The sequence below is a fragment of the Oryctolagus cuniculus genome, chromosome 4, assembly GCF_051225735.1.
Source record: "Oryctolagus cuniculus isolate XC-2025 breed Fujian yellow rabbit chromosome 4, ASM5122573v1, whole genome shotgun sequence".
In the NCBI taxonomy this organism is placed as follows: domain Eukaryota; kingdom Metazoa; phylum Chordata; class Mammalia; order Lagomorpha; family Leporidae; genus Oryctolagus; species Oryctolagus cuniculus.
In genome coordinates this window covers 35,274,033-35,301,940 of record NC_142870.1, presented here as the reverse complement: position 1 = coordinate 35,301,940, position 27,908 = coordinate 35,274,033, and positions in this window count along the sequence as shown.

Here is a 27,908-nt window from a genome sequence, read left to right as displayed (position 1 = left end):
GGTGGTAAAACAGGGGGGAGAATGTGTTTTGTGAGCAGTTGAAATCCTTGCCTGCTATTCTTCAGATAATTCACCTTAGTTAAATTAATTGCTGAAGGCTTGCATCTGTAAAAATAAGGATAAGTATTTCCACTAATTCACATTTCCTAGATTTGTTCTGATTTGAGATACAGAGATTGAACTACTAGTTTTCAAATACCTCTAGGGTTAAAAATATCTTCTCCAACCTACTTTATCCAGGTTGTTTAAAATTTGGATTTATGTGGTACTTGACATTTTCAGGTATATTTTCTCCTTCCTTTGGATAAAGTGACTTTGTGGGAAAAATATCTGGAATCCTCTCCTATCTAAATGAACACTTAGTAGTAATTACCTGTATTTATTTATTTTTTTTTAACTTTTATTTAATGAATATAAATTTCCAAAGTACGGCTTATGGATTACAATGGCTTCCCTCCCATAACGTCCCTCCCCCCCGCAACCCTCCCCTTTCCCATTCCCTCTCCCCTTCCATTCACATGAGGATTCATTTTCAATTCTCTTTATATACAGAAGATCAGTTTAGCATACATTAAGTAAAGATTTCAACAGTTTGCTCCCACACAGAAACATAAAGTGAAAAATAATAGATGATTTTTTAAATGATGATGAAATCAGATCAGACCTATTGTCATGTTTAATCCCAGCGAGAGTCAAGTTGGGAATTGATAATTTCTTCTTCTTCTTTTTTTTTTTTTAACAGAAGATCAGTTTAGTATACATTAAGTAAAGATTTCAACAGTTTGCACCCCCATAGAAACACAAAGTGAAATATACTGTTTGAGTACTCATTATAGCATTAAGCCTCAATGTACAGCACATTAAGGACAGAGATCCTACATGAGGAGTAAGTGCACAGTGACTCCTGTTGTTGACTTTACAAACTGACACTCCTGTTTATGGCATCAGTAATCTCCCTATGCACCAGTCATGAGTTTCCAAGGCTATGGAAGCCCCTTGAGTTCTCCGACTCTTATCTTGTTTAGACAAGGTCATAGTCAAAGTGGAGGTTCTCTCCTCCCTTCAGAGAAAGGTACCTCCTTCTTTGAAGACCTGTTCTATTTTTTTAAGATTTATTTATTTGAAAGGCCAAGTTACAGAAGCTGAGGCAGAGAGAGAGAGGTCTTCCATCTGCTGGTTCACTCCCCAAATGGCTGCAATAGCCAGAAGTGGGCCAATCTAAAGCCAGGAGCCAGGAGCTTCTTCCGAGCCTCCTATGTTGGTGCAGGAGCCCAAGGATCTGGGCCATCTTCCACTGCTTTCCCAGGCCATAGCAGAGAGCTGGATTGGAAGGGGAGCAACCAGGACTTGAACTGGCACCCATTTGGGATGCTGGCACTGCAGGCAGTGGTTTTACCTGCTATGCCACAACACCAACCCCTGTGTTAGTCTTAATAGCACAAAATGCAAAATTTGAATGAAAATTGGAGATTATTCTTCTTAGTGAGTTAAACTTCAACAGTGATTGAGATTTGTAACAGAAACATTTTCATTTACAAAGAAATAGAGAAAAGACAGTTTCTGTGAAGGAAAAGTTTTTCTTTCTCTGAAGGAAAAGTTACTGTTTAGGGTAGCTTGACTAATGTGAAGTTTGTAGTTCTATGTTTAGTCATAGCCCTTGAAAATTCAAGACACAGTTTAGATAGTTTTACTATTTAATTTTCCAAAAACAGCAGCATATCTCACACCATGAGCATTCTTCTAGTGGGAAGTTTAGTGACATGTATAAGGGATATTTTTTTTTAAAGCAAAATCAGAAACATCACTGTGAGTATGATAATTATAGTGGCACCACTGTCATCACTTTTTGTTACCATATCTGGAGGAAAACAAAAGTGGACTTTTGATTGGTTCCTGAATAGGAAATTATTGTCAAAGAAAATTTGTTCATTCTCTCAGTGATACTGAGGAGGAACAGCTGTATAGTAGGAGAGAAAAAGTACATTTGCAGAATATTTTTCATAATTAAGAATGACGTTATTAAAAGTGATAGTCTTTAAAACCTTCAACAAATCTATAATATAATGACAAGTTAAAATAGGACATCTATAATATAAGGATAAATATGTAGAATGTTTTTACCCATCTTCATATAAAGCATCTATGTGCATATGTATATACCTGTCTAGATATATAAAGCACATGTATGTCATATTCTTCTCCACTGAACAATAATTTGTTTTTCTCCCTTCATTACTCTTCCTTACTGTTCAGTTTTTCAATCACAAAACTTGTCCTGGCAGAAAATAATCCACAATTTTACTCTAGAGTGTGTGCCAATGTTTTCATACAGTTCTGTTATTAACAATAATGACCTCAACACAAACGCATTTCCAGGGGAATTAACGGTGGGGGTTAATGGCCCGAGGTGAAGCCAGCCAGTCATGAATCCCTAAGAAATGCCTTGTGCTTTGATCATTATTGCTTCATTACAACACAAAAATAATCAGCAGCAATTACAGTCGAAACTATGGGAACAGTAAGCCTTGAAAATTAACCCTTTCAGGCTTCAACTTGCTGAAGATTCCTCTGCTTTTGGTGAATTTAGTGTGATCAATCTTGAAGCCAAAAGAAGTGATACAAATGATGGGGAAATACAATGTGATATTTGGTGGCCAATATTCCAATTGAAATCAGATATGTGACTGGCTAAACAAGGAAGCTAAATATGTCTGTACAAATAAAACTCTGAACAAGGCAACCTGAACTTAGAAATTCTAAAGGAGGTATTTACCTGATGCTCAGAAAAAATGAAAAAAAAAAGATTTTGCAATAATGTCATATTCTGACATATTCTAGTAAAATAACAAAGGCGTAAAGAAAAAAATTAATCCTCAAAATATTGAAATAAATTCCATTTGTATGTACTTTTCTTAAAAATTGGGGGCCAAAACAGAAAATAAAATACATGAATTTTACCTTGCATATCAATAAGTATCAGCCATTTATGCATAATGTATTTTTTTAAGTTTATGTATTTTATGTATTTATTTAAAATGAAAAGTGACAGAGGGAGAGACAGAAGGAGATCTTCCAACCACTCTTCTACTCCTCAAATGGCTGCAACAGCAGGACTGGGTCAAGTAGGAATCAGGACCTCCATCCAAATTTCCCAGGTGGATGGTTGGGGCCCAAAGACGTGGGTCATCTTCCACTGCCTTCCAAGGCACATTAATAGAAGCAGAGTAGCTAGGACTCAAATCAGCAGTGTGATATGGGTTGCTTGCCTTGCAAATAGCGATTTAATCCACTGTGCCATGACACTAGCACGCATAGTGTAAACCTTATAGAAAGTTACACAAAATTAAATTAAATTATGATCAATTGTTGCACTTGAACTTGCATATTTAATAAGATATAAGAATATGAATATACATATTTAATGAGATGAGAATTTACTTTTCTGCCTATTGCTAACAAAGCCTTCATCTAGAAGATCAACAGCCTTTTACCCTGTTTCCTTTCTCAATTGAAGATTAGCATTTACCATAAGCTGACTCATTTTTAAAAATTCATGTTTTTGTTTTCTTCCCTGAGCCTTTTCTCCTTTTCCTCTATGTTCATTGACATAAAACTGTATGCATAGAGTTTTAAGGCATGCAATTTGATGATTTTGCATATCTCTATGTTGCAAAATGAACATTAAAATCAAGCTAATTAACATATCTATCACTTCTCACACTTAATGGCGATGTAGTGAGAACACATAAGTTCTGATTTCTTTTTTAAATTTTAATTAGTTTTAAAAGATTCAGTGTTATTTGTAGATGCAATATTCTCTTCCTCCCTGTCTTCTCACCCTTCTTCCTTTTCTTTTTCTTTTTACAGTTTTTGGGATAACATATTTTAAATTTGCATTACAATAAAAGGCTTAATACTTCAACAAATAGAAGTTTAACAAGTAGAAAGCAAAAAAAGACCCTAGTTTAGTGGGAATATACACAATGGCTATAAGCAGTAATTTAATGGAAAGATGACCATATTACCCATATACAGTAAATTTTATAGTAATCACAGATCATTAGAACTATGGCAGTATAATATACTTAACCATTGGTTTGATAAAGGTATAAAACAAAGTTTATAAAACTATATTCGCAGCAGTGCTGATACATACTGATATTTCTTTTTTATTTTCTTTTTTAAATTTTAGCTCCCACAAATGAGGGAGAACTTGCAGTATTTGTCTTTCTGGGTCCAGCTCATTTTACTCAACATGATGTCCTCCAGTTGTGTGCATTTTCCTGCAAATGGAAATTTCATTCTTTTTTGTAGCTGAATAATATTCCATTGTATGCATATACCACATTTTCTTCATCCCTTCATCTGATGATGGACATCTTGGTTGATTCTAAATTTTGGCTATTATGAACAGTTCTACTATAAACATGATGGAGCAGGTATCTCTTTGATATACTGTGTTCAAGACTTGAAGGCACATACCCAGTAGTGGGACTGCTGGATCATACAGCAAGTCTATTTCTAGTTTTTAAAGAAGCCTCCACACTGTTTTCAACAGTGACTGTACTAATTTACATTCCCAGCAACAGTGTATAAGTGTTCCGCTTTTTCTACATCCTCATCAGCATTTGTTACTCTCTGTGCTTTGGAATTCAGCCATTCTGACAGGGTTGAGCTGATAACTCATGGTTTTGATTTGTATTTCCCTGATAGCTAGTAATCCTGAACATTTTTTCATGTGTTTATTGGTCGTTTGAATTTTGTCCTTTGAAAACTGTCTGTTCAAGCCCTTTGCCCATCTCTTAACTAGATAAATTGTTTTATTATTGTTAAGTTATTGTCAGAAAGGTGGTTTGCAAATATTTTTCCTATGCTATTAGATGTCTCTTTACTCTATTGATCATTTCCTTTGCTGTGCAAAAGCTTTTGAGTTTGATATATTCCCATTTGTTTAGTTTTGTTTTTGTTGCCTATACTTTGGGGATCTGGTCCAAGAAGTCATCCCCTACACAAATGTCTTGCAGTGTTTTCCCTATATTTTCTTGCAGCAATTTCATAAACTCAGATCTTCAGTTTAGATCTTTGATCCATCTTGTGTTGATTTTCATATATGGTGAGAGGTATGAATCTAATTTCATCCTTCTACAAGTGTACATCTAGTTTTACCAGCACCATTTATTAGAGATTATCCTTATTCCACCATATGGTCTAAGCACTTTTGCAAAAACCAGTTGGCTGTATGTATGTAGGTTAATTTCTGGACTGTCTATTCTGTTCCACTGATTTATGTATTGGTTTATACAACAGTGCCATGCTGTTTTAGTTATTATAGCTTTATAGTATGCTTTGAAGTCAGGTAATGTGATGCCTCCAGATTGATTTTTCTTGTTCAGGATCACTTTGTCTATTTGGGGTCCTTTGTGATTCCTTATGAATTTTAGGATTGGTTGTTCTAATTCTGTATAGAATGTCATTAGCATTTTGATAGGAATTATATTGAATTTATAGATTGCTTCAGGTAGTCTATACATTTTAATGATATTGATTCTTCTGATCCACAAGCAGGGAACATCTTTCCATTCTGTTGTGTCTTTGATGATTTCTTGCATCAATGTTTAATAATTTCCATTGTAGAGATCTTTCACTTCTTTGATTGAATCTATTCCTAAATACTTCATTTTTGTTCATTTGTATTGTTAATGGGATTTCTTTCTTGATTTCCCTTTATTTGGGGTCAGCATTATTTATTTCGTAACCTGCAAATTTGCTGAATTGGTTTATAGGTTCTAACAGCTTTTTGGCAGAGTGTTTAGGTTTCTCTGCAGACATGGATAGTTTGACTTCCTCTTTTCCAATTTTGGTTAACTTTATTTCTTTCTCCTAATTGATCTTGCTAAAACTTGTAGAACTACATTGAGTAAGAGTGGTAAGTGGACATCCTTGTCTTGTTCCAGATCTAAGCGGAAATGTTTTCAGCATTTCTCTGGTCAGTATGGTATTGACTGTTGGATTCTCACTGATAACCTTTATAATTTTGAGGAATGTTCTTTCTATACTTAATTTGTGGAGGGTTTTTTTTTTCCATAAAGTGGTATTAAATTTTATAAAACATTTTCTCTGCATCTATTGAGACGACCACATATTTTTTCTTCAGTCTATTAATGTGAATTATGACTATTGACATGCAAATGCTGAGCCACCCTCTAATATTTGAGATAAATCCCACTTGATTGTGATGTATGATCATTTTGATGTGGTTGTGGATTTGATTCGATAGTATTTTGTTGAGAATTTTGCATCTGTGTTCCTTAAGAATTTAAGTCTGTAGATTGTATGTCATTTCTTTTTTTTTTTTTTTAATCAAAGTAAAGCTGACCTCATTAAAAGAGTTTTGCAGAGTTCCATCCTGTTCAATATTTTGGAATACTTTGAAGAGTATTGGAGTTACTTCCTCTTTAAATGTTTTGTAGAATTCAGTAGTAAAGCCACCAGGTCCCTGACTTTTCCTTGATGGAAGACTTGATTAATCCTTCAATCTCATTACATGTTATCAGTCTTTTTAGGTTTAACAAAGTTCATGGATATGACACAGGGCTCACAATCTTTCCACTGATTTTTCAATTTTAAAATGTTAGAAAACCAATATGTATTAAGCAGAAACTGCTTTTTTATTTTTTCCCAAGGTAGAAATAAGTGGTATGATACAGTCTTATGATGTCAGGCAGGGGTTGTGAACTACAGTTCCCAGCAGTCTTGAACAGCAGCCACTCTTACCCATGGGGGATACATTCCAAGACCTCAGTGGCTGAAGCCTGAAGCCACTGAACCTGATATACACTGGTTTTCCCTAAATATATCTATATATACACACATGCTTAATGCCTTGTTCATCTTTTTTTTTTTTTTTTTTTTTTTGACAGGCAGTTAGACAGTGAGAGAGAGACCGAGAGAAAAGTCTTCCTTTCCATTGATTCACCCCCCAGATGGCCACTATGGCTGGCACACTGCACCGATCCGAAGCCAGGAGCCAGGTGCCTCCTCCTGGTCTCCCATGCCGGTGCAGGGCCCAGGAACTTGGGCCATCCTCCACTGCCTTCCCGGGCCACAGCAGAGAGCTGGACTGGAAGAGGAGCAGCCGGGAAAGAATCCAGTACCCCAATCAGGACTAGAACCCCGGGGTGCCAGCACTGCATGTGGAGGATTAGCCAAGTGAGCCGCGGCACTGGCCTGCCTATTCATCTTAACTGGGCACTTATCATACACTATGGCAATCAGCTTTAACAATTTGAGATGTGACAGCAAAACCAACCACCATGAATTTTTTTTTTTTATTTTTTGTACTTCCACAGATAGAAGATTCATTCTTATTGTAGATCTTAGCAAACTTAGCGTGATTTCTTTCTTTCCTTTTATGTAGTTGATAATTTTCAGTTTTGCATTTAAAGGCAGGACTGATGACTTCTCTTGATCATACCTGAATTGCCAGACTTTATAGCCACTATTAAGTAAAATGAGGGTTACTTGATCACAAGCACTGAAATACTGCAATAGTTGATCTGTTAATTGAGACCAATATTAAGTGACTAATGTGTAAGTTGTACATAAAGGTTGGTACACTGGACAAAATAATAATTCACATCCCAGGCAGGAAGCAGGAGATTTTTATCATGCTACTCAGAACAGAGTACAATTTTAGAACATTTGAATTGTATATTTCTAGAAATTTTCATGTAATGTTACATACCTTGGGTGGTATGGGTATGTGTAGCTGTGCAAAGCAAAACCTCATATAAAGGACAACTGCTATAGTCTATATTATTCTATGTTGCTAAGTTCTGAGGTTTGGCAAGTTAGGTTTGTCAAATGTGTTTTTGAAATTATATTTTCAACTCATGTTGAGTTTTTCAGTATATAACCCCATGATAAGATAAACTATCTATATTATTAACTGTAATCATCATGCTGAATATCATACTTTTAGAACTTATTAATTCTCTATAAGTGAAAACTTATATTCTCTAATCAATACTCCCTGATTTTCTACACCCTTGGGCCCCATAAAACCACAATTCTATTTCTGTGAATTGGATGTTTTTAGATGCCATATGTAAGTGAGATGATTTCGTACTTGTTATTCTGTGGCTCCAGGTTCATACATACAGCTAATGACAGAATTATTGGCCAGCGCCACGGCTCAATAGGCTAATCCTCTGCCTTGTGGCGCTGGCACACCGGGTTCTAGTCCCGGTTGGGGCGCCGGATTCTTTCCCGGTTGCCCCTCTTCCAGGCCAGCTCTCTGCTGTGGCCCAGGAGTGCAGTGGAGGATGGCCCAAGAGCTTGGGCCCTGCACCCCATGGGAGACCATGGCGGCCATTGGCGGGTGAACCAATGGCAAAAAGGAAGACCTTTCTCTCTCTCTTTCTCTCTCACTATCCACTCTGCCTGTCAAAAAAATTATTTCCATTTTTTGAAAGTTGAATAATTGCATCCATCTATCTACCTATCTACTACATTTTATTTATCCATTCATCTATCAGTGTATATTTGGATTATCTCCATATTTGGTCTGTTGTAAATAATGGTGTAATGAACATGGAGTTTGAGATTTTTCTTGCAGATACTGATTTCACTTCATTTGGACATTCAACCAAATGAATGAATGCTGGATCATATGGAAGTTTTGTGTGTGTGTGTGTGTGTGTGTGTGTGTATTTGAAAGGCATGGGAGCAGAGAGAGAGAGGGATCTTCCAACTGATGGTTTACTCTCCAAATAACTTTAACAAAAGGGTTTGGGTCAGGCTAAAGTCAGAAACTAACTCCTTCCTGGTTTCAAATATGAGTGACAGGGGCCCAAGTACTTGGGCTATCTTCTGCTACCTTCATAGCTGAATAGTAGGAAGTTGGGTCATAAGCAAAGAAGCCTGGATTCAAACTGGCACTCCAATATGGAATGTTGGTATCAAATTGCATCTTAACCTGCTGTGCCACAGTGCTGCCCCCTGATAGTTCTAATTTTTAGTTTTTTGTCCTTCTTCAACATTGTTGTTGAGTTGAATACTTTGTGGTTTCATGTGAGTTTTAGGATTGGTATTTCTATTTCTGTGGAAAATGCTATTGGTTTTTTAATAGAGATTATATAGAATCAGTAGATCACTTTGAATAATATATATATATATATATAAATATTCTTCCAATCCATGAATATAATTTTCCATTTATTAGTGTCTTCCTTTTCTTTTGTCAATATTTGATAATTTTATTCTTAAATGTGTTGTATTTTTATATTCTATGTCAAATGAGGTTAAAAAACTAGATAACTAGGAACAAATTGCACTGAGAAAGAAATAAAGTAGAAAAATCAGGGCATAAACAAATGGAACAAAGATTATAAAAATAGTTGAAAAGATCAATAAACTAGGTTAGGGTTTTGCAAAGGTAATTAAAATTGATAAGGCTAAAGTAGACCAAGGAGACAGACATTTCAAATAAATACTAGTAATTTTTTTTTATTTAGTAGATATAAATTTCCAAAGTACAGTTTATGGGTTACAATGGCTTTTCCCCCCAAAACTTCCCACCCACCCACAACCCTCCCATCTCCTGCTCCCTCTCCCATTCCATTCACATCAAGATTCATTTTCGATTATCTTTATATATAGAAGTTCAATTTAGTATATATTAAGTAAAGATTTCATCAGTTTGCCCCCATACAGAACACAAATTGCCAAATACTGTTTGAGCATTATTCATATCATTAATTCACATTGAACTACACATTAAGGACAGAGATCCTACATGGGGAGTAAGTGCACAGTGACTCCTGTTGACGACTTAACAAATTGACACTCTTGTTAAAGGCGACAGCAATCTCCCCAGGCTCTAATCATGAGTTGCCAAGGCCATGGAAGCCCCCTGAGCTCGCCGACTTTGATCTTATTTCGAAAAAGCCATAGTCAAAGAGGAAGTTCTCTCCTCCCTCTCCTTCTTTGATGGCCCCGTTCTTTCCACTGGGATCTCACTCACAGAGATCTTTCATTTAGGTGTTGTGTTTGTTTTTTTTTTTTTTTGCCAGAGTGTCTTGGCTTTCCATGCCTAAAATACTCTCATGGGCTCTTCAGCCAGATCCGAATGCCTCAAGGGCCAATTCCGAGGCCAGAATGCTGTTTAGGACAACTGCCATTCTATGAGTCTGCTGTGTATCCCACTTCCCATGTTGGATCGTTATCTACCTTTTTAATTCTATTAGTTAGTATTAGCAGACACTAGTCTTGTTTACGTGATCCCTTTGACTCTTAGACCTATAATTATGGTTTATTGTGACCTGAAATTGATCACTTGGACTAGTGAGGTGGCATTGGTACATGCAACCTTGAAGGGATTGTATTGAAATCCCCTGGCACATTTCTAACTCCACCACTTGGGGCAAGTCAGCTTAAGCATACCCCAAATTGTATATCCCCTTCCTCTCTTATTCCCACTCTTATATTTAACAGTGATCACTTTTCAGTTAACTTTAAACACCTAAGGATAATTGTGTGTAAGTTACATAACTCAACCAATGGTATTAAGTAGAACAAACAGAAATACTAAAACGGATATAGTATTAAATTTTACTTCAACAGTGATGATAAGGGCTGATCAAGTCATTGTTTCTCATACTGTCCATTTCACGTCATCAAGTTTCCTATTTGAAGCTCAGTTAGTTGTCACAAATCAGGGAGAACATATGATATTTGTCCCTCTGGGACTGGCTTATTTCACTCAGCATTATGTTTTCCAGGTTCCTCCATTTTGTTGCAAATGACTGGGTTTCATTGTTTTTGACTGCTGTATAGTATTCTATAGAGTACATGTCCCATACTTTCTTTATCCAGTCTACTGTTGATGCGCATTTGGGTTGGTTCCAGGTCTTAGCTATTTGAATTGAGCTGCAGTAAATATTGAGCTGCAGACAGCTCTTTTATTTTCCAATTTAATTTCCTTTGCGTAAATTCCATGGAGTGGGATGGCTGGGTTGTATAGTAGGGTTATATTCAGGTTTCTGAGGAGTCTCCAGACTGACTTCCGTAGTGGCTTAACCAGTGTGCATTCCCACCAACAGTGGGTTAGTTTCCCTTTTTCACCACATCCTTGAAAGCATCTGATGTTGGTAGATTTCTGAATGTGAGTTTATCTCAGCGGGTTGAGGTGAAACCTCATTGTGGTTTTGATTTGCATTTCCCTGATTGCTAGTGATCCTGAACATTTTTTCATGTGCCTGTTGGCCATTTGGATTTCCTCTTTTGAAAAATGTCTATTGAGGTCCTTGGCCCATCTCTTAAGTGGGTTGTTTGTTTTGTTGTTGTGGAGTTTCTTGATCTCTTTATAGATTCTGGTTATCAACCCTTTATCTGTTGCATAGTTTGCAAATATATTTTCCCATTCTGTTGGTTGCCTCTTCACTGTCCTGACTGTTTCTTTTGCAGTACAGAAACTTCTCAATTTGATGTTATCACAATTGTTAATCCTGGCTTTGATTGCCTTTGCCTCTGGGGTCTTTTCCAAGAAGTCTTTGCCTGTGCCTATATCTTTCAGGGTTTCTCCAATGTTCACTAATAATTTGATGGTGTCAGGTCATAGATTTAGGTCTTTAATCCATGTTGAGTGGATTTTCATGTAAGGTGAAAGGTAGGGGTCTTGCTTCATGATTCTGCACGTGGAAATCCAATTTTCCTAGAACATTTGTTGAATAGACTGTCCTTGCTCCAGGAATTGGTTTTAGATCCTTGATCAAATATAAGTTGGCTGTAGATGTTTGGATTGATTTCTGGTGTTTCTATTTTGTCCCATTGGTCTATCCATCTGTTTCTGTACCAGTACCATGTTGTTTTGATAACAACTGCCCTGTAGTATGTCTTGAAATCTGGTATTGTGATGCCTCCAGCTTTGTTTTTGTTGTACAAGATTGCTTAAGCTAATAGAGGTCTTCTGTACCTCCACATGAATTTCAGCATCATTCTTTCCAGATCTGAGAAGAATGTCTTTGGTATCTTGATTGGTAGCAATTTGAATCTATAAATTGCTTTTGGGAGAATGGACATTTTGGTGATATTGATTCTTCCAATCCATGAGCATAAACGATTTTTCCATTTTTTGGTATCCTCTTCTATTTCTTTCATTAAGATTTTGTAATTTTCATCATAGTGATCCTTAATGTCCTTGGTTAAGTTTATTCCAAGGTATTTGATTGTTTTGAAGGCTATTGTGAATGGCATTGATATTAGAAGTTCTTTCTCAGCTGTGGCATTGCCTGTGTATAGAAAGGCTGTTGATTTTTGTGCATTGATTTTATACCCTGCTACTTTGCCAAATTCTTCTATGAGTTCCAATAGTCTCTTAGTAGAGTTCTTTGGATCCCCTAAGTAAAGAATCATATCATCTGCAAAGAGGGATAGTTTGATTTCTTTCTTTCCAATTTGTATCCCTTTAATTTCTATTTCTTGCCTAATAGCTGTGGCTAAAACTTCTAGAAATATATTGAATAGCAGTGGTGAGAGTGGGCATCCCTGTCTGGTCCCAGATCTCAGTGGAAATGCTTCCAACTATTCCCCATTCAATAGGATGCTGGCCATAGGTTTTTCATAAATTGCTTTAATTGTATTGAGGAATGTTCCTTCTATACCCTCTTTGCTTACGGTTTTCATCATGAAAGGGTGTTGTATTTTATCAAATGCTTTCTCTGCATCTATTGAGATAATCATATGGTTTTTCTTCTAAAGTCTATTAATGTGGTGTATCACATTGATTAATTTGCACACATTGAACCATCTCTGCATACCAGGGATAAATCCCACTTGGTTTGGGTGGAAGATATTTCTGATGTGTTGTTGCATTCTATTGGCCAGTATTTTATTGAGGATTTTTGCATCTATGTTCATCAGGGATATAGGTCTGTATTTCTCTTTCAATGCAGCATCTTTCTCTGGTTTAGCAACTAATGTGGTGACTTCATAGAAAGAATTTGGAGAATTCCCTCTTTTTCGATTGTTCTGAATAGCTTGAGTATAATTGGAGTTAGATCTTCTTTAAATGTCTGATAGAATTCAGCAGTGAATCCATTTGGTCCTTGGCTTTTCTTTGTTTGGAGGGCCTTTACTACTGTTTCAATTTCTGACTCAGTTATGGGTCTGTTTAGGTTTTCTATGTCTTCCTGGTTCAATTTAGGTAGGTTGTATGTGTCCAGGAATCTATCCATTTCTAATAGATTGCCCTGTTTGCTGGCATACAAGTCCTTGTAGTAATTTCTGATGATTCTTTTTATTTCTGTAGTGTCTGTAGTTACATTTCCTTTTTCATCTGTGAGTTTATTGATTTGGGTCTTTTCTTTTTTTAGTTAGTTGGGCCAATGGACTGTCAATTTTGTTTATTTTTTCAAAATCCAGCTCCTCGTTTGGCTGATTTTTTGTAATGTTTTTTTTTTGATTCAATCCTGTTGATTTCTTCTCTGATTTTAATTATTTCTCTTCTCCTGCTAGATTTGGGTCTGGTTAGCTGCAGTTTTTCTAGATCCTTGAGATGCATTGAAAGCTCATCTATTTGGTGTCTTTCCAATTTCTTGATGTAAGCACCGATTGCTATAAACTTTCCTCTTAGCACTGCTTTTGTTGTATCCCATAAGTTTTGATATGTTGTGCTGTCGTCCTCATTTACTTCCAGAAAGTTTTTGATTTCTCTTTTGATTTCTTCTATGACCCAGTGTTCATTCAGGAGCATGTTGTTCAAACTCCATGTGTTTGCATATGTTCTAAGGATTTCTGAGTTGCTAATTTCCAACTTCATTCAACTATGGTCTGAGAAGCTGCATTGTATGACTCTAATTCTTTTGAATTTGCTGAGACTTGCTTTATGGCCTAGTATGTGGTCAATCCTAGAGAAGGTTCCATGTACTGCTGAGAAAAATGTAAATTCTTTATGTGTAGGATGAAAAGTTCTGTATATATCTGTTAGATCCATTTGGGCTATAGTGTCGTTTAAATCTACTGTATCCTTGTTGATCTTCTGTCCAGTTGATCTGTCTATTTCTGAGAGTGGAGTATTGAAGTTCCCTAGTACTATTGTATTGGAGTCTAAGTCTCCCTTTAAGTCCCTTAACAAATCTTTTCAATAAACCAGTGCCCTGTAGTTAGGTGCATATACATTGATAATTGTTATATCTTCCTGTTGAATTGATCCCTTAATCATTATATAGTGTCCCTCTTTGTCTCTCTTAAGAGTTTTTGTGGTAAAGGTTATGTTGTCCGATATTAAGATGGCTATGCCTGCTCTTTTTTCATTTCTGTTGGCATGGTATATCTTTTTCCAGCCTTTCACTTTCAGTCTGCATGCCTCTTTGTTGGAAAGATGTGTTTCTTGTAAGCAGCAAATAGATGGGTTTTGTTCCTTAACCCATTCAGCCAATCTGTGCCTTTTAACTGGGTAGTTGAGACCATTAACGTTCAGTGTGACTGTTGATAAGTAGTAACTTTGCCCTGCCATTTTCACAAAGACATTTTCTATTATATGCTTTGAACTTCCTGTGATCTTTTGCTGTGAGGTTTCCTTCCTTTACCTTATTTGACTCGATGTGCCCTTTTCCAGGCATACTGGGATGGAGATTGTGCCCAAAGCCTCTGGTAAACCCTGCCTCCATGGCTTTGCTGGCTGTAGCCTGTAACACACGTGTCAAAGGTTACAATCATATGCCTGCAGCTCTCCCAGGCTGGAATCATATGCTGGTGGTCTTACCAGTCTGGGTGTTGCTTCAAACCTCTACATCTACAAGTCTGTCAGCAATGCTATGATAGATATCTTCTGCATTAGCCCTGCCCTCGTGATAGCCCTCAGGCTGAATCACACACTGAAGGCCATAGGAGGTTACATTCTCTGACTGCTAAGTGGAGCTAGGTATGCCCCATTAGCCTTTGGATATGATTTGAGTGTCCCCCAAGGGTTCATATGTTAAAATTTAATCCTCAGTGTTAGCTATTAAGAAGGTGGAAAGTTCATCTGATTATGGTGTTTAGAGGTGAGGTCTTTAGGAAACAACTGGATTAAGTGAGATCATTAGGGGAGAACTCCCGTAATTAGATCCTGGTAGCTTTATAGGAAGAGGGAGAGACCAGATAGATGTACAGAGATCCATGCACTGATCCTGTCTCCTACCATGAGATGATTTGTGCTACCTTAGGACCCTGACAACAAGAAGATCATCAACAGGCGAGGGAACTGGACTCTATACCTCCAGTACTATAAGCCAAAATGAAATCCCTTTCTAAATGAAGTAGCCTGCTTCAGGTATTTTATTATTATAGTCATGAAAATCTGACTAATTCCAGCTCCCCTGGCTCATGCATTCTGTGTGTCTGCAGAGATAACACCTTGGTGAAGCCCCCAAATTGGAAACCATGGAGTGAGAAAATCTCAAGTGGGTAAAGAAAAGTGCAGCAGGCTAGGGAGAGCAGAGCCTTGAGATGGCATGAAGGAATGAGCTACTAAGGTGCTCCTGAACCTCTCTTTTGAAATTATTTCCCACCCTGCGCTCTGGCCTCTGATGAGAGTGGCTGCCCCAGTAATCTCCCAAGTTTCTTCAGTATTTCTCCTCTATTGATTTGGAAAATGGGATCTGCCTTAGGTTTAGATGCTGAGTAATCTCATCATGTAGTGAGATGGCCACATCCTTGTTCTTTTCTCTTCTACACAAGTTCTCATTAATTTAAAGACAGGATAGGAAGTTTCCACATGTTTAAGTTCTGCCTCTCTTTTGATTAAAGAAGATTATAAGATTTTCTTTTCATTTATCCTCTTCCAATTAGATGCAAAATCTGATAGATATAAAGGGGCTTAGGAACATTAGATACTGCTCTAAATCCTGACTTGAGTAGTATCATACATGTGACATTTGTTCTCAGTACTGACATAATAACACCTACATTGCCAGCTATTTATAAAGTGTACAACTACTATTATAGAAATCCCATCATTTCAAAATAATTGGCTATACTTTCATTGAGTCTGGCAAAATACACACAGTAGGCCCTTCATATCTTTGGGTTCTATATCTGTGGATTCAACTAACCACAGATCACCAATATTTGAAAAAAATGTACTGAACACATACACATTTTTCTTTTTATTTGTAAAAGTATACTGTAAAAATTATGTGCATAACATATACATTATATTATGTATTATAAGTAATCTGCAGATTATTTAAATTACACTGGAATGTTTGAATAGGTTATAAGCAAATTCTATGTCATTTTATGTAAGGGAGTTGAGCAACTGTGAATTTAGGTATCCTTAGGGGGATTGTTCTAGAACCAATCCCTTATCCATACTGAGGGACAACTCTAATGATCAAAATACTGAATAAAACTAAGGAATATTATTATAGCTGTTTGAATATATGCTCTTTCCTGATACCTCTGCCTCACCCTCCGTTTATAGAAGACTATAAACTGTCTAAACATAGAGATAATTGTCTTTATTTTAAAAGAAACTATACAGTGCTGGTTTGAGCTTTTACTTAGGATGTAGAATGAGGAGAGAAAGCAGTATTAAAACCCTCCAACTAACAGCAAAATTGATGAACCTCAAATTTACAACTTGTCCTGATCACATCACAAAAGCAACTAAGCTAAAAAAAATTTTAAAGGCAATCATGATAGGGAGAAAAAAAAAACTTGTAGAATATAATTCAGACATTACACTGGTTGGAAATATGAGGAAGATAATTTAGAAATTCTGGTTTCTATCAGAGTTAAAAAGTTCTGATAGAAAAGCTGGAAGGCATACAAAGGTGGATGGTATTTTCAACTGACTTACGGAAGCTATAGAACAGATGAAAATTACAAATGCAATAAAGAGATGAATAATTCCTTTACCTGGAAATGAGCAAGCTCAAAACAGCTGAGAAATATATCCTTGAAAAAGGTCTGTAGAAATAACCCAAACTGAAGCACAGGAAAATTGTGGAAAAAACCCACACAGAATAGAAAAATCCAAAAATTGAGAAATAACATCAAATGATCTAGCATCAATATATGTAGACTCCCAAAAGTAGAAGAAGAAAAAATAGAGCAGGAGAAATACATGAAGAAGACAATGGCCAACAATTGTGCAAAATTAATAATAGCAATCAAATTGTAAAATAAGCTCAGTACATTTGTGCAAAACATATTCTAATGGCCGAACACAAGAGACAAGGAAAAAAATTTAAAAAAAAGAAAAAAAAGAAACAAGTAAAAAATTTTGAAGAATGCTGGGAGGGGAATTTTCTTACTACATGAAACAGGAAAAATTAGGACTTAAAGACCTTTTTTGTCAGCAGCCATGCAAGTCAGAAAAAATCAATAAATCTGAAAGATAAGACTAAGAAGCTAAAAATATATATTAAGGAAAATATCATAATTGAGAGAGAAATAATGCTTTTAAGACAAAACAGAAAATTAAAGGATATTTTCCAGATAAATAGAATGTAATACCTGACAGTAACCATAATCTATATAAAAATATATAGTATTGAAAGATAAATAGAAAATTAATTTTGCTTAATTTTCTTGTTCTTAAGGATAATTATATAAAAAATAACTATAATTTTTATATTTATAGTACATGCAAAATTAAATATATTAAATCATACAAAGTATAGGAGAGGAAAAAATATGTTGTTTTTAAATTATTTGAGAATAGACTCTACATAAATGATAATGTAGAATGTTTAAGACAGCCACTAAATTATTTAAATAGGCAACTAAAGGAGCTAATACTGAGCCACAAAAACTGCTCAGTTATCATTAAAAGCAGCAGAAAGGTGAGAAAATGAAACAAAGATTGAATTGAATAGCTAACTAGTGAATAGTAATTTTATTCTAAATACATCTGTAATTACATTAAGTGTTAGTGCTATAAAACATCACTTACAGGTCACAAGTTGTAAGACTGATCTAAAAAGTAAGACACAAATGTATACTATCTACAAAGAATTTGGGTTGAATGGAGGTTCAGATAGGTTAAAAATAAAATTATGGAGACTGGCACTGTGGCATAATAATTTAAAGCCTCCGCCTGCAGTGCCAGCATTCCATATGGGCACCAATTTGTGTCCAGGCTGCTCCTCTTCCTATTTGGCTCTATGCTCATGGCCTGGGAGTGGGGAGCAGTGGAGGACAGCCCATGTGCTTTGACCCCTGCATAGATGCAGGAGACCAGAAGGAAGCTTCTGGCTAATGGCTTCAGATCGGACCAGCTAGGGCCTTACAGCAATTTAGGGAGTGAACCAGCAAATGAAGACCTCTCTCTCTCTCTCTCTCTCTCTCTCTCTGCCTGTAACTCTGCCTGTCTAATAAATAAATAAATCTAAAAAACTAAAATCATGGGAAAATATGTATTATAAAACACAATTGAAAATAAAATTGGAGTAACTATATTCAAGTCAGACAAAATAGATTTAAAGAGGGAAAAGGCTTATTGCACAATAACGTAGCCAGATTTCCAACAAAACATATCCTAAATGTGTATTCACTTCACAATATAATTTCAAAACACATAAAAGCTCATAGAACTGAAAGGAGAATGTATCCAAATAACAAAGACAATAAAAGACTTCAGTATTCCTGTTTCAATAGATAGTACAAGTAGACATAAAAGTACATTCCACAAGGAATAGAGGAATGTCTGCAAGGCTATAGATCTTAACAGCTCTATCAATCATCACAACATTGATCATATCCCATGTAACAACAGTAAAATGTGTATTTATTTTGTGTATTTGGAATATCACCAAAACCCATATATTAAGGGTCATAAACATATCCTAATAAGCATTAAAAATATAGATACCATGCAAAGTATATTTTCCGGTCATAACTGAACTCAATTGTCCATAACGTTATTAAACTAGAAATCAAGAGCAGAAAGATGTCTGAAAAGTTCCCAAATATTTGCAATTTTCAAAACTTGCACTCCTGGAGCAGGCATTTGGTGCAGAAATGAAGACATTGTTTGTGATGCCCATATCCCATTTTGGAGTAACAGGGTTTGTGTTCTGATTGCCTCTGTTTCTAATTTCAACCTTCTGCTAAGGCACACCCTGGGAGGCAGAAAGTACTTGGGCCCCTCCAGCCAAATGGAGATCTAGATTGAATTCCAAGCTCCTGCTTTAACTTGGCACAGCCCCACCTGCTGTTGGCATTTGGAACGTGAACCAGTGGATAAGAGAGTTTCCCTCCCTCCCTTCCTCCCTCCCTCCCCCACCCCAGCCTTTCAAATAACTAAAAATGAATAGATAATTCATACTACTATGGGTCAAAGTGAAAATTCCCAGGTAAAGTTTAAAAGTATTATGAACTGAGTGAAAGTAAAGCTATATCTAAATGTGTGGAATGTACTCAAAGCAGTGCTCAAAGAGTAATTTATAATATTGCATGCTGGGGGTCAGCACTATAGCACAGCGGGTTAACTCCCAGGCCTGAAGCGCCGGCATCCCATATGGGCACCAGTTCAAGACATGGCTGCTCCATTTTTGATCCAGCTCTCTGCTATGGCCTGGGAAAGCAGTGGAAGATGGCCCAAGTCCTTGGGCCCCTGCACCCATGTGGGAGACCCAGAAGAAGAGCTCCTGGCTCCTGGCTTTGGATTGGCACAGCTCCGGCCATTGAGGCTATTTGGGGAGTGAACCAGCAGATGGAAGACCTTTCTCTCTGTCTCTCCCTCTCACTGTCTGTTAAATAAATAAATAAATCTTTAAAAAAATATACTCTACGAGAAACCAGAAAAAAACACAGTAAAAGCAAATAATAACTAAATGGAGGAAAGAAGTAAAGAAGCTAAAGACAGAATTAAATACATTTAAAACAAAAAGAAGAGAAAGTCAACCAAAAACTTCCATGAAAGTAATAGTAACCATAACCTCTAGAGTGATGGATCAAAAAAGGGGAAAGTCATATATGCCAACATTAGGAATGAAGAAGAAGTTGTCTGACCGAGTTTCTGGACATTAACCTGATAATAAGGGATCAGCAAGAAGAATGCTAGATGAAATAAATCAGTTCTTGGAAAGACACTGAATTGAACTGAATATTTGCATCCCCCTAAAACTCATTCATGTGTTAAATCCTAATTTAATGTTATGATATTTAGAAGTGCAGCCTAGTTCATAAGGGTAGGATCCTCATGAATAGGATTAGTACCTCCCCGGAATCCAACCATCCTGGCAGCCTAACTAGATTTCTGGCCTCTTACGATCCAGCTCTATGCTTTGGCCTGGGAAAGCAGTGGATGATGGCCCCGGTCCTTGGGCCCCTGCACCCACATGGGAGACCTGGAAGAAGCTCCTGGCTCCTGGCTTCGGATTGATGCAGCTCCAGCCGTTGGGCCAACTGGAGAGTGAACCTCTCTCTCTCTCTCTCTCTCTCTCTCTCTCAGCCTCTCCTCTCTCTGTGTAACTCTTTCAAATAAACAATCCTAAAAAAAAAAAAAAAAAAAAAAAAAAAAAAAAAAAAAAAAAAAAAACACAACTTTCAGAGCTGACATAGCAGTTTGAGGCACTGTTTATGATGCCACTATCTGATATTGCAGCACTAGGTTGAGCACAAGATGACCCACTTCCTTTTCAGATACTTGATAATGCACCTGGGAAGTCTGCAGAAGATGGCCCAAGTGCTTAACCCCGTACTGCTCACGTGGGAGCTCCAGATGGAGTTCCAGGCTCCTGGTTTTGTAGCCTTTGGGGAATGAACCAGAGGATGGAAGATATCTCTGTGTCTACCCCCTCTCTGTAACTCTACATTTCAAATAAGTAAATAAGTCTTTGGGGAAAAAAAAGAAATTTCTGTTCTTTACAAGCCACCTAGTCTGTAGTACCATGTTGCAGCAGCCTAAACTGACCAAAGCAGATGTGAAATGCCAGAGCTCACCCAAGAACAAAGATAACCCAAAGACTGCTACAATGCTGAAATATTTGGAGTAATAGTTTCAAATCTTCCAATGTAAGAAAATTACAGGTAAAAGTGTTTCACTGGTAAAATCTTCCAAAGACTCCAAGAAAAAAATCAAATTCTACACTATCTTGTCTGAAAATAGAAGAGAATACTTCTTTTTTTAAAAAACAAAAAGATTTATTTATTTGTTTATTTGAAAGTCAGAGTTACATAGAGAGAGGAGAGGCAGAGAGAGAGAGAGAGAGAGGTCTTCCATCCGATGGTTCACTCCCCAACTGACCGCAACGGCTGAAGCTACACCAATCCAAAGCCAGGAACCAGGAGCTTCTTCCAGGTCTCCCATGCGGGTGCAGGGGCCTAAGTACTTAGGTCATCTTCCACGGATTTCCCAGGCCATAGCAGAGAGCTGGATCAGAAGTGGAGCAGCCGGGTCTTGAACTGGTGCCCATATGGGATGCCGGCGCTTCAGGCCTGGGCAGTAACCTGCTGTACTACAGTGCTGGCCCCGAGAATACTTCTTAAATTACATTGTTTTAGGAGGCCATATTTACATTTATATCAAAACCAAGGACATTAGAAGAATCAACATTATAGATCAGTATTATTTATTTTTTTTTCTTTTTTTTCTTTTTTATATTTTTTTGACAGAGTGGTGACCCACACGGATCCGAAGGCAGGAGCCAGGTGCTTATTCCGGTCTCCCATGGGGTGCAGGGCCCAAGCACTTGGGCCATCCTCCACGGCACTCCCTGGCCACAGCAGAGAGCTGGCCTGGAAGAGGGGCAACCGGGAGAGAATCCGGTGCCCCGACTGGGACTAGAACCCGGTGTGCCAGCGCCACAAGGCAGAGGATTAGCCTATTGAGCCACGGCGCTGGCCCTAGATCAGTATTATTTCTACACACTCACACACATACACACACACAATATATATTGTAAACTAATATATTGTAAAACTAATTTCAGCAACACATTAGTGAAATATATGTAATATTTCACAAATAAGTAGGGTGTATTCTGTGAATGAAACACTGGTTTAATATTTGAGTATCAATCAATGAATGTCATTCTATTAGCAGAAGTAAAAGCAACATGATTATTTCAGAAAAGGCAGAAAAAGTATTTGAAAGATTCCCATGTTTCAAAAGTGGAAAAATCTCTCAACAAACTAGGAATAGGCATGATATCCTCATTCTGATCAAATGTTACGACAAGGGACCGATAGCCAGTATGATACATGAAGACTTACTCTTCTTACCTATGAAGAGGAACAAGACAAGGAAATTTGCTCTCTTCACTCCCACCCAATATCATACTGGGTGTCCCAGATTATGCAATAAGGCTGCCAATGAAAATAAAGTCATCCAGATCAGAAAAGAAAATCATACCATTCTCTACTCAAAGACAGTTTAATTGTTTATGTGTGTAGTCCCAAATAGCCTACAGAGAAGAACTAGAATTAAGTGAGTTTAACAAAGTTGCAGTATATAAACTTAATATTTTTAAAAAATCAAATTTCTCTCACCAATGAACAATTGGGATTACAAATGTTAAATGTACAAAATCTAAAATCACATGAGCCAATTTCATAATAGATCACTTTTTCCTTTTCCTCTCCTTCAGGAAAACCTATATATAATATGAATATTTGGTCATTTAATGGTGTGCCACATTCAACATAGTCTTTCTTCCTTTTTTAATTCTTTTATCTTTATTTTCGTGTGATTGGGTTATTTCTCTTTTTAACATTGATTGATTTATTTGAAAAGAGATATAGAATAGGGTGGGGGAAGGGAAGGGAGGAGAAAGTAAAGGGAGGGAAGGAAGGAGAAAGAGGGGAGGGGAGAGTATTGAGGGGAGTGGAGGGGAGAGGAAGGGTAGGGAACTTCCAATTGCTGGTGCACTCCCCAAATGACCTCAATGTCCATGGCTGGACCAGGCCAAAGCCAGGTGCCTGCAGCTTCTGGGTCTGCCAGTTGAGTGCAGGGGCCCAAGGACTTGGGCCATCTTCGGCTGCTTCCCCAGGCACATTACCAGAGAGCTGGATAAGAAGTGGTACAACTAGGACTTGAACCAGTGCCTATATGGGTTGCCAGCACTGCAGACAGAAGCTTTAACCATCCATACTACAGCACAAGCCCCTGATTGAGTTATTTCAAAAGTCTTGTCCTTGATGTCAGAAATTCTTTCTCCTAGTTAGTCTGTTCTGTTGTTAAAGCTCTCAATCATATTTTTATTTTACTGATTGAAGATTTCCTCTCTAGAATTTCTATTTGGTTCTTCTTAATGATATCTGTCTCCTTAGTAATATTTTCACTCATGTCACTTGTTGATTTCCTCATTTCCTTAATCTATTTGTAAACTCTTGCATTGCATTGAGATTCTTTATAGTTATTATTTCGAATTGTGTTTCTGGAATTTCATAGATTTCTTTCAGTTCAGTGTTTAAATCTGGAGAATCTTCATATTCTTCTGGAGATGTCATTCTACCTTGCTTCTTTGTGTCTCCTGTGTCTCTAAGTTCACATCTGAATATCTGGAGTAATAGTCCCTTCTTTATATAGCAGGGTTTATTAGAAAAGAGTTTTCTAATGGAACATTAGAACATTCAATGGAATGTTGGGTGTTAATTGGCTTGTTTCTTTGTCTTTGGTTCTAGGTGAGCCCTGAAGTGTGGCCTGTGGGTGATTTATTTTGCTTTAATCAATGTGACACAGTGACAAAGTGACTCAGTGGTCTAGTTTGCTGCATTTCATAAGGATAGAGTGTGACTCTGAAATGAATGTGGGTTTCCTAGGGTGCAGATCTTCTGTCCACAGAGTTAAGTGTCAGTTACCATAGGGATTATGATCTAGCTCTTAGTGCTAAGAGAAATAAACGTGGCTGTCCCCTGATCTTACTGGTAAGCCTACATGATGCTGGTGCTCTGGACACCAGTTCTTGAGAATCTAGGACAATGTGTTGCTGACGGGCTCTTCTTCAGATCCTACCAGGAGACAGCAGCTAGCTCTGTGGCTTGTAACACCAACATCCCTAGTCCCACCCAGTACTGGGGGATATGAAATGAACCCTGCTCCAGTGCTACTGGGTAGCCACAAGGTACACAGGGGATTTTGCTCTGGCAGGTATGAGTCCTGAATGGTGGAGTGCAGCTAGGTTCTTCCCTAGGTCCCCCGGACAGAGTATAGAGGGATAGAGGAAGCTGGAACTGATGGTTACAGTTCTGGTGGTATAGGCTGCAGGGTAGGTCGTTGCCCAGATCTCTCAGGGTGGGGGTAGATTTTTTATGGACTGCTGCTGATGGTACTCCCCAGGAGCTAAGGGGAAGCTCCCCTGAATCATGCAGCTCCAGGGCTAATGCCCCCAAACTCCCTCGGTTTCAGGATGTATGGGATTTATCTGCTCTGCAATTTGTCCTGACTCCGGCTCTGTTCATTTCTGGTAGCAACATTGCAGAGATCTGCTCTACAACTATTCAGAGTCCAGTGTTCTGCGTGGATGGGATTGGGAGGGAGGCCACGTGGCTCTGCTTCTCAGAGCCATTCCATTGCTCAAACCCCAGTCAGCTCCCCACACTGGAGTAAAAGTCGGTGGGTTGCTGTGGAATTCTCTCCCCTGAAACTGTGGGTGCACAGTGCATGGCGAGTTCTTCCTGCCTTTGGCAAGAAGGCTTCTCAGGCCGGCAGCTGCTGTACAGAGTGGATGACCACAGCGCTGACCCTGCCCTGCCTTCTCAGTGTCTCATGGAGTCTTCATTTCTTTGTCACTTCTCCACTGGAAACTTCTGTCAGACCCCAGAAATGTCAGCCCCACTTTATTTTCATATCCCAGGGCAGCTGAAGTCAGTGTGGCTGCACCTTACTCAACCATCTTGGATCCTATCCCAAAACGCTTCTGAATTTAAGAATTTGGCATAAGGGATATTCACTCTGTATATCCCAGTCAGTGAGGAAATTGACCTGGCCCTGGTGGACCATTCTGGGACATTTACTTTGATCACATGGACGTGAAGGCCTTATTTATGTTTAAAACATTGTTTTATTTATTTGAAAGTCAGAGTTACAGAGAGAGGTAGAGACAGAGAGAGAGAGGTCTTCCATCTGCTGGTTCACACCCCAGATGGCCGCAATGGCCGGAGCTGCGTGGATTCGAAGCCAGGAGCCAGGAGCTTCTTCCGGGTCTCCCATGCGGGTGCAGGGGCCCAAGGACTCGGTCCATCTTCCACTGCTTTCCCAGGCCACAGCAGAGAGCTGGATCAGAAGAGGCCCAGGCAGAACTAGAACCGGTGTCCCTATAGGATGCCGGCGCTTCAGGCCAGGCCGTTAACCCACTGCGCCACAGCACCGGCCCCTATTTATTTATTTTTAAATATTTATTTATTTACTTGAAAGACAGAGTAATAGAGAAAGGTGGGGGGAGAGACAGCGAGAGAGGTCTTCGTTATGCTGGTTCACTCTCCAGACGTCTGCAACAGTTGGGGCTGGGCCAGGCTCAAGCCAGGAGCCAGGAGCCAGGAGCTTCTTCCAGGTCTAAGACTTGGGTACAGAGGCCCAAGGACTTGGGCCACCTTCTGCTGCTTTCCCAGGTGCATTAGCAAGGAGCTGGATCTGAAGTGGAGCAGTCGGGGTTCACACCAGCACACATATGGAATGCCAGGGCGAGAGGCAGCAGCTTTACTTGCTATGCCACAGCAACATCCCAAGGTAGATAAAACTTAAGGTTGACTTGATAGGCAACAAAAGACTTAAATGATATTTAGGAAAAGGGAAAAAACAAGTTTTTTAAACTTAATCCTAGCTGTGATGTAAAGGACTAGGGAGAAGAGGGAGCACAGATGGATATGTTGAGGTCAGAACCCCAACAGAAATACGTCGAAAGTTCTGGACGTGAACAGTCAGAGTCGACTGGGAAGAAAGTGAGTTGATTATATAAGATTTCCCATTTTGCAGAAGACTGTTTTCCCGGTGCATGTATCACCTTGAAGAGAGCAGAGAAGATTAGGCATATGAACTTTGTGCTTGAAAAAATATTTGTAATCATTTGGAAAGATGATTAGATTGCAAACGCAGATTTGTGGCTTTGATTATGGAGCATTAATTTAGATAAAATGGAATTTAAAAACTTAAGTAGGTCTTTGACATACTTTAGATCTACTCTGTAGATAAGGAAATTATATATTATACCTTAAAGGGAATTTGTTCAGGTGATATAATTTCCAAGCAGCTGTGATGAGACCAGGCACGTGACTTTCCATGTCAATTCTCTGGCCACTAACCCTTGCTCCTGTGAACATATCAATGCCAATCAGGTTTTAGGTGGTGAAAACCTGAAATAAAATAATTGGTGCTAAATAACTTGGATGGCTTGGCCCTTACTATTATGTAAACATATATTGTTTAGGAATGGCTCTGTTAAGACAATGCCACTTACCTACGAGATTGATTTCATGTCTCCCATGATAGCAATGACTATCTTTGTTGCTTTATATTTGTTCCTTCATTTGAAAAAAAATTGCATTTTTTTGTTCAGAGAGGAATTTGATCCATTGCTCTGGTAGTAATCTGGGGCTTTAGGAAAGTTTCACAAAACGATGCATGAGCCCCATTTTAGCTAACTCAGCACTGGATATACCCCATACATAGCTGGGACTGAAAGTGTAAGCAAATTTGTGTCATGTTTCTAGAACCCCACACAGCAGCATCCTTGACTGCAAACATCCAGGAATCTACAGCTCCTTTTAGTCACTCCACAGAGCTGCTGTGTCTTCGGTTTCAGGGAACAAACAATTTGCTATGTGAACAGCTGAAGCAAGCTGTGTCAACAAGACAGAATTTGAATTATTACTTGCTGCCGTGTCTATGAAAGCAGAAGAAGGGAGTGTATGCTTACAGCCTAGAGCATGTGGCTAGCAAGGGAGTGGTGGGAGCTCTCCAGCATCAGTGGCTGATGGAAAACATCTGTTTCCTTCCCTGTACCCTTGAAACTGTCTCTTGGGGAAAAGGGCCCTGATGCTATCACACTGAACCAGGTCAGTTCCCTTATCAGAATTCTGGGGCAACATCTGAATTTGTTGAGAAATTGCTCAAAAAAAATACCATGAATAGCATGCTCAATGCAGTAAAAAAGGAATGTGATAGGGACATGGGAAGGCTTATTGCATTCTCAGTCTTAAAATATCCTCTGTACTTTAGCTCCTAATTTTCACACTTCACAGCTGCTAATGGATCTCAGCGGAACTAAAGTAAGACTGTTGACAGCTAGATACGTCTTTTTGTCATCTCTATCATGTTTCTTTCCTTATTCTCATAAAGCTCCTGTTTGCCTCAAAGTCCCTTGATGTCAGTTAGGTTGCTTTTCTCTTTCTAACTTGAGCCTCTCTTCTTTTTGAAGAAAAAAAGTCCACTGCAATTATCAGAATGATGGCCATGTTAGAGGATGATAGGTATCAGTAGCGCGCCTTGTCTGGATTGATTGCCATGAAGTCATTGGAAACAACACGCGGGAGGGGATTTGGTGAGGTGCACTGGTACCACGAGTGTGAGGCAAATGTTCCAGGTGTTAGAAGACCCCTGAGGCCTTCCGAACTGGAGTGTTTCCAAGCCAAACATACAGTATTCACCCAGACACCTTAAGACTCTTAACCAAGGTAAAGCAAAGAGAACTCAAGCAGAATCACTAATAACCCAATAGGCAAGTAGCTAAAAGGAAAGAGAAAGTTTGCTCTTTTATAAAGCTCCAATGGCAGTGCATGATACCAACCACTCTAAGAAAGAGCCTACTGGGGTTTCTTAGCCAAATATAGCCTCAAAAAAGTTCTGAATTCTTTTGTTCATTCTTTGCATTTCCTTTTAGGAGTCTGGAGTTAAATGTCATTCAGATTTACTGACATCTGATTTGAAAGGTTTTGAACCTAATAATTCCATGGTGAAACTACTTATATTCTACATGGTT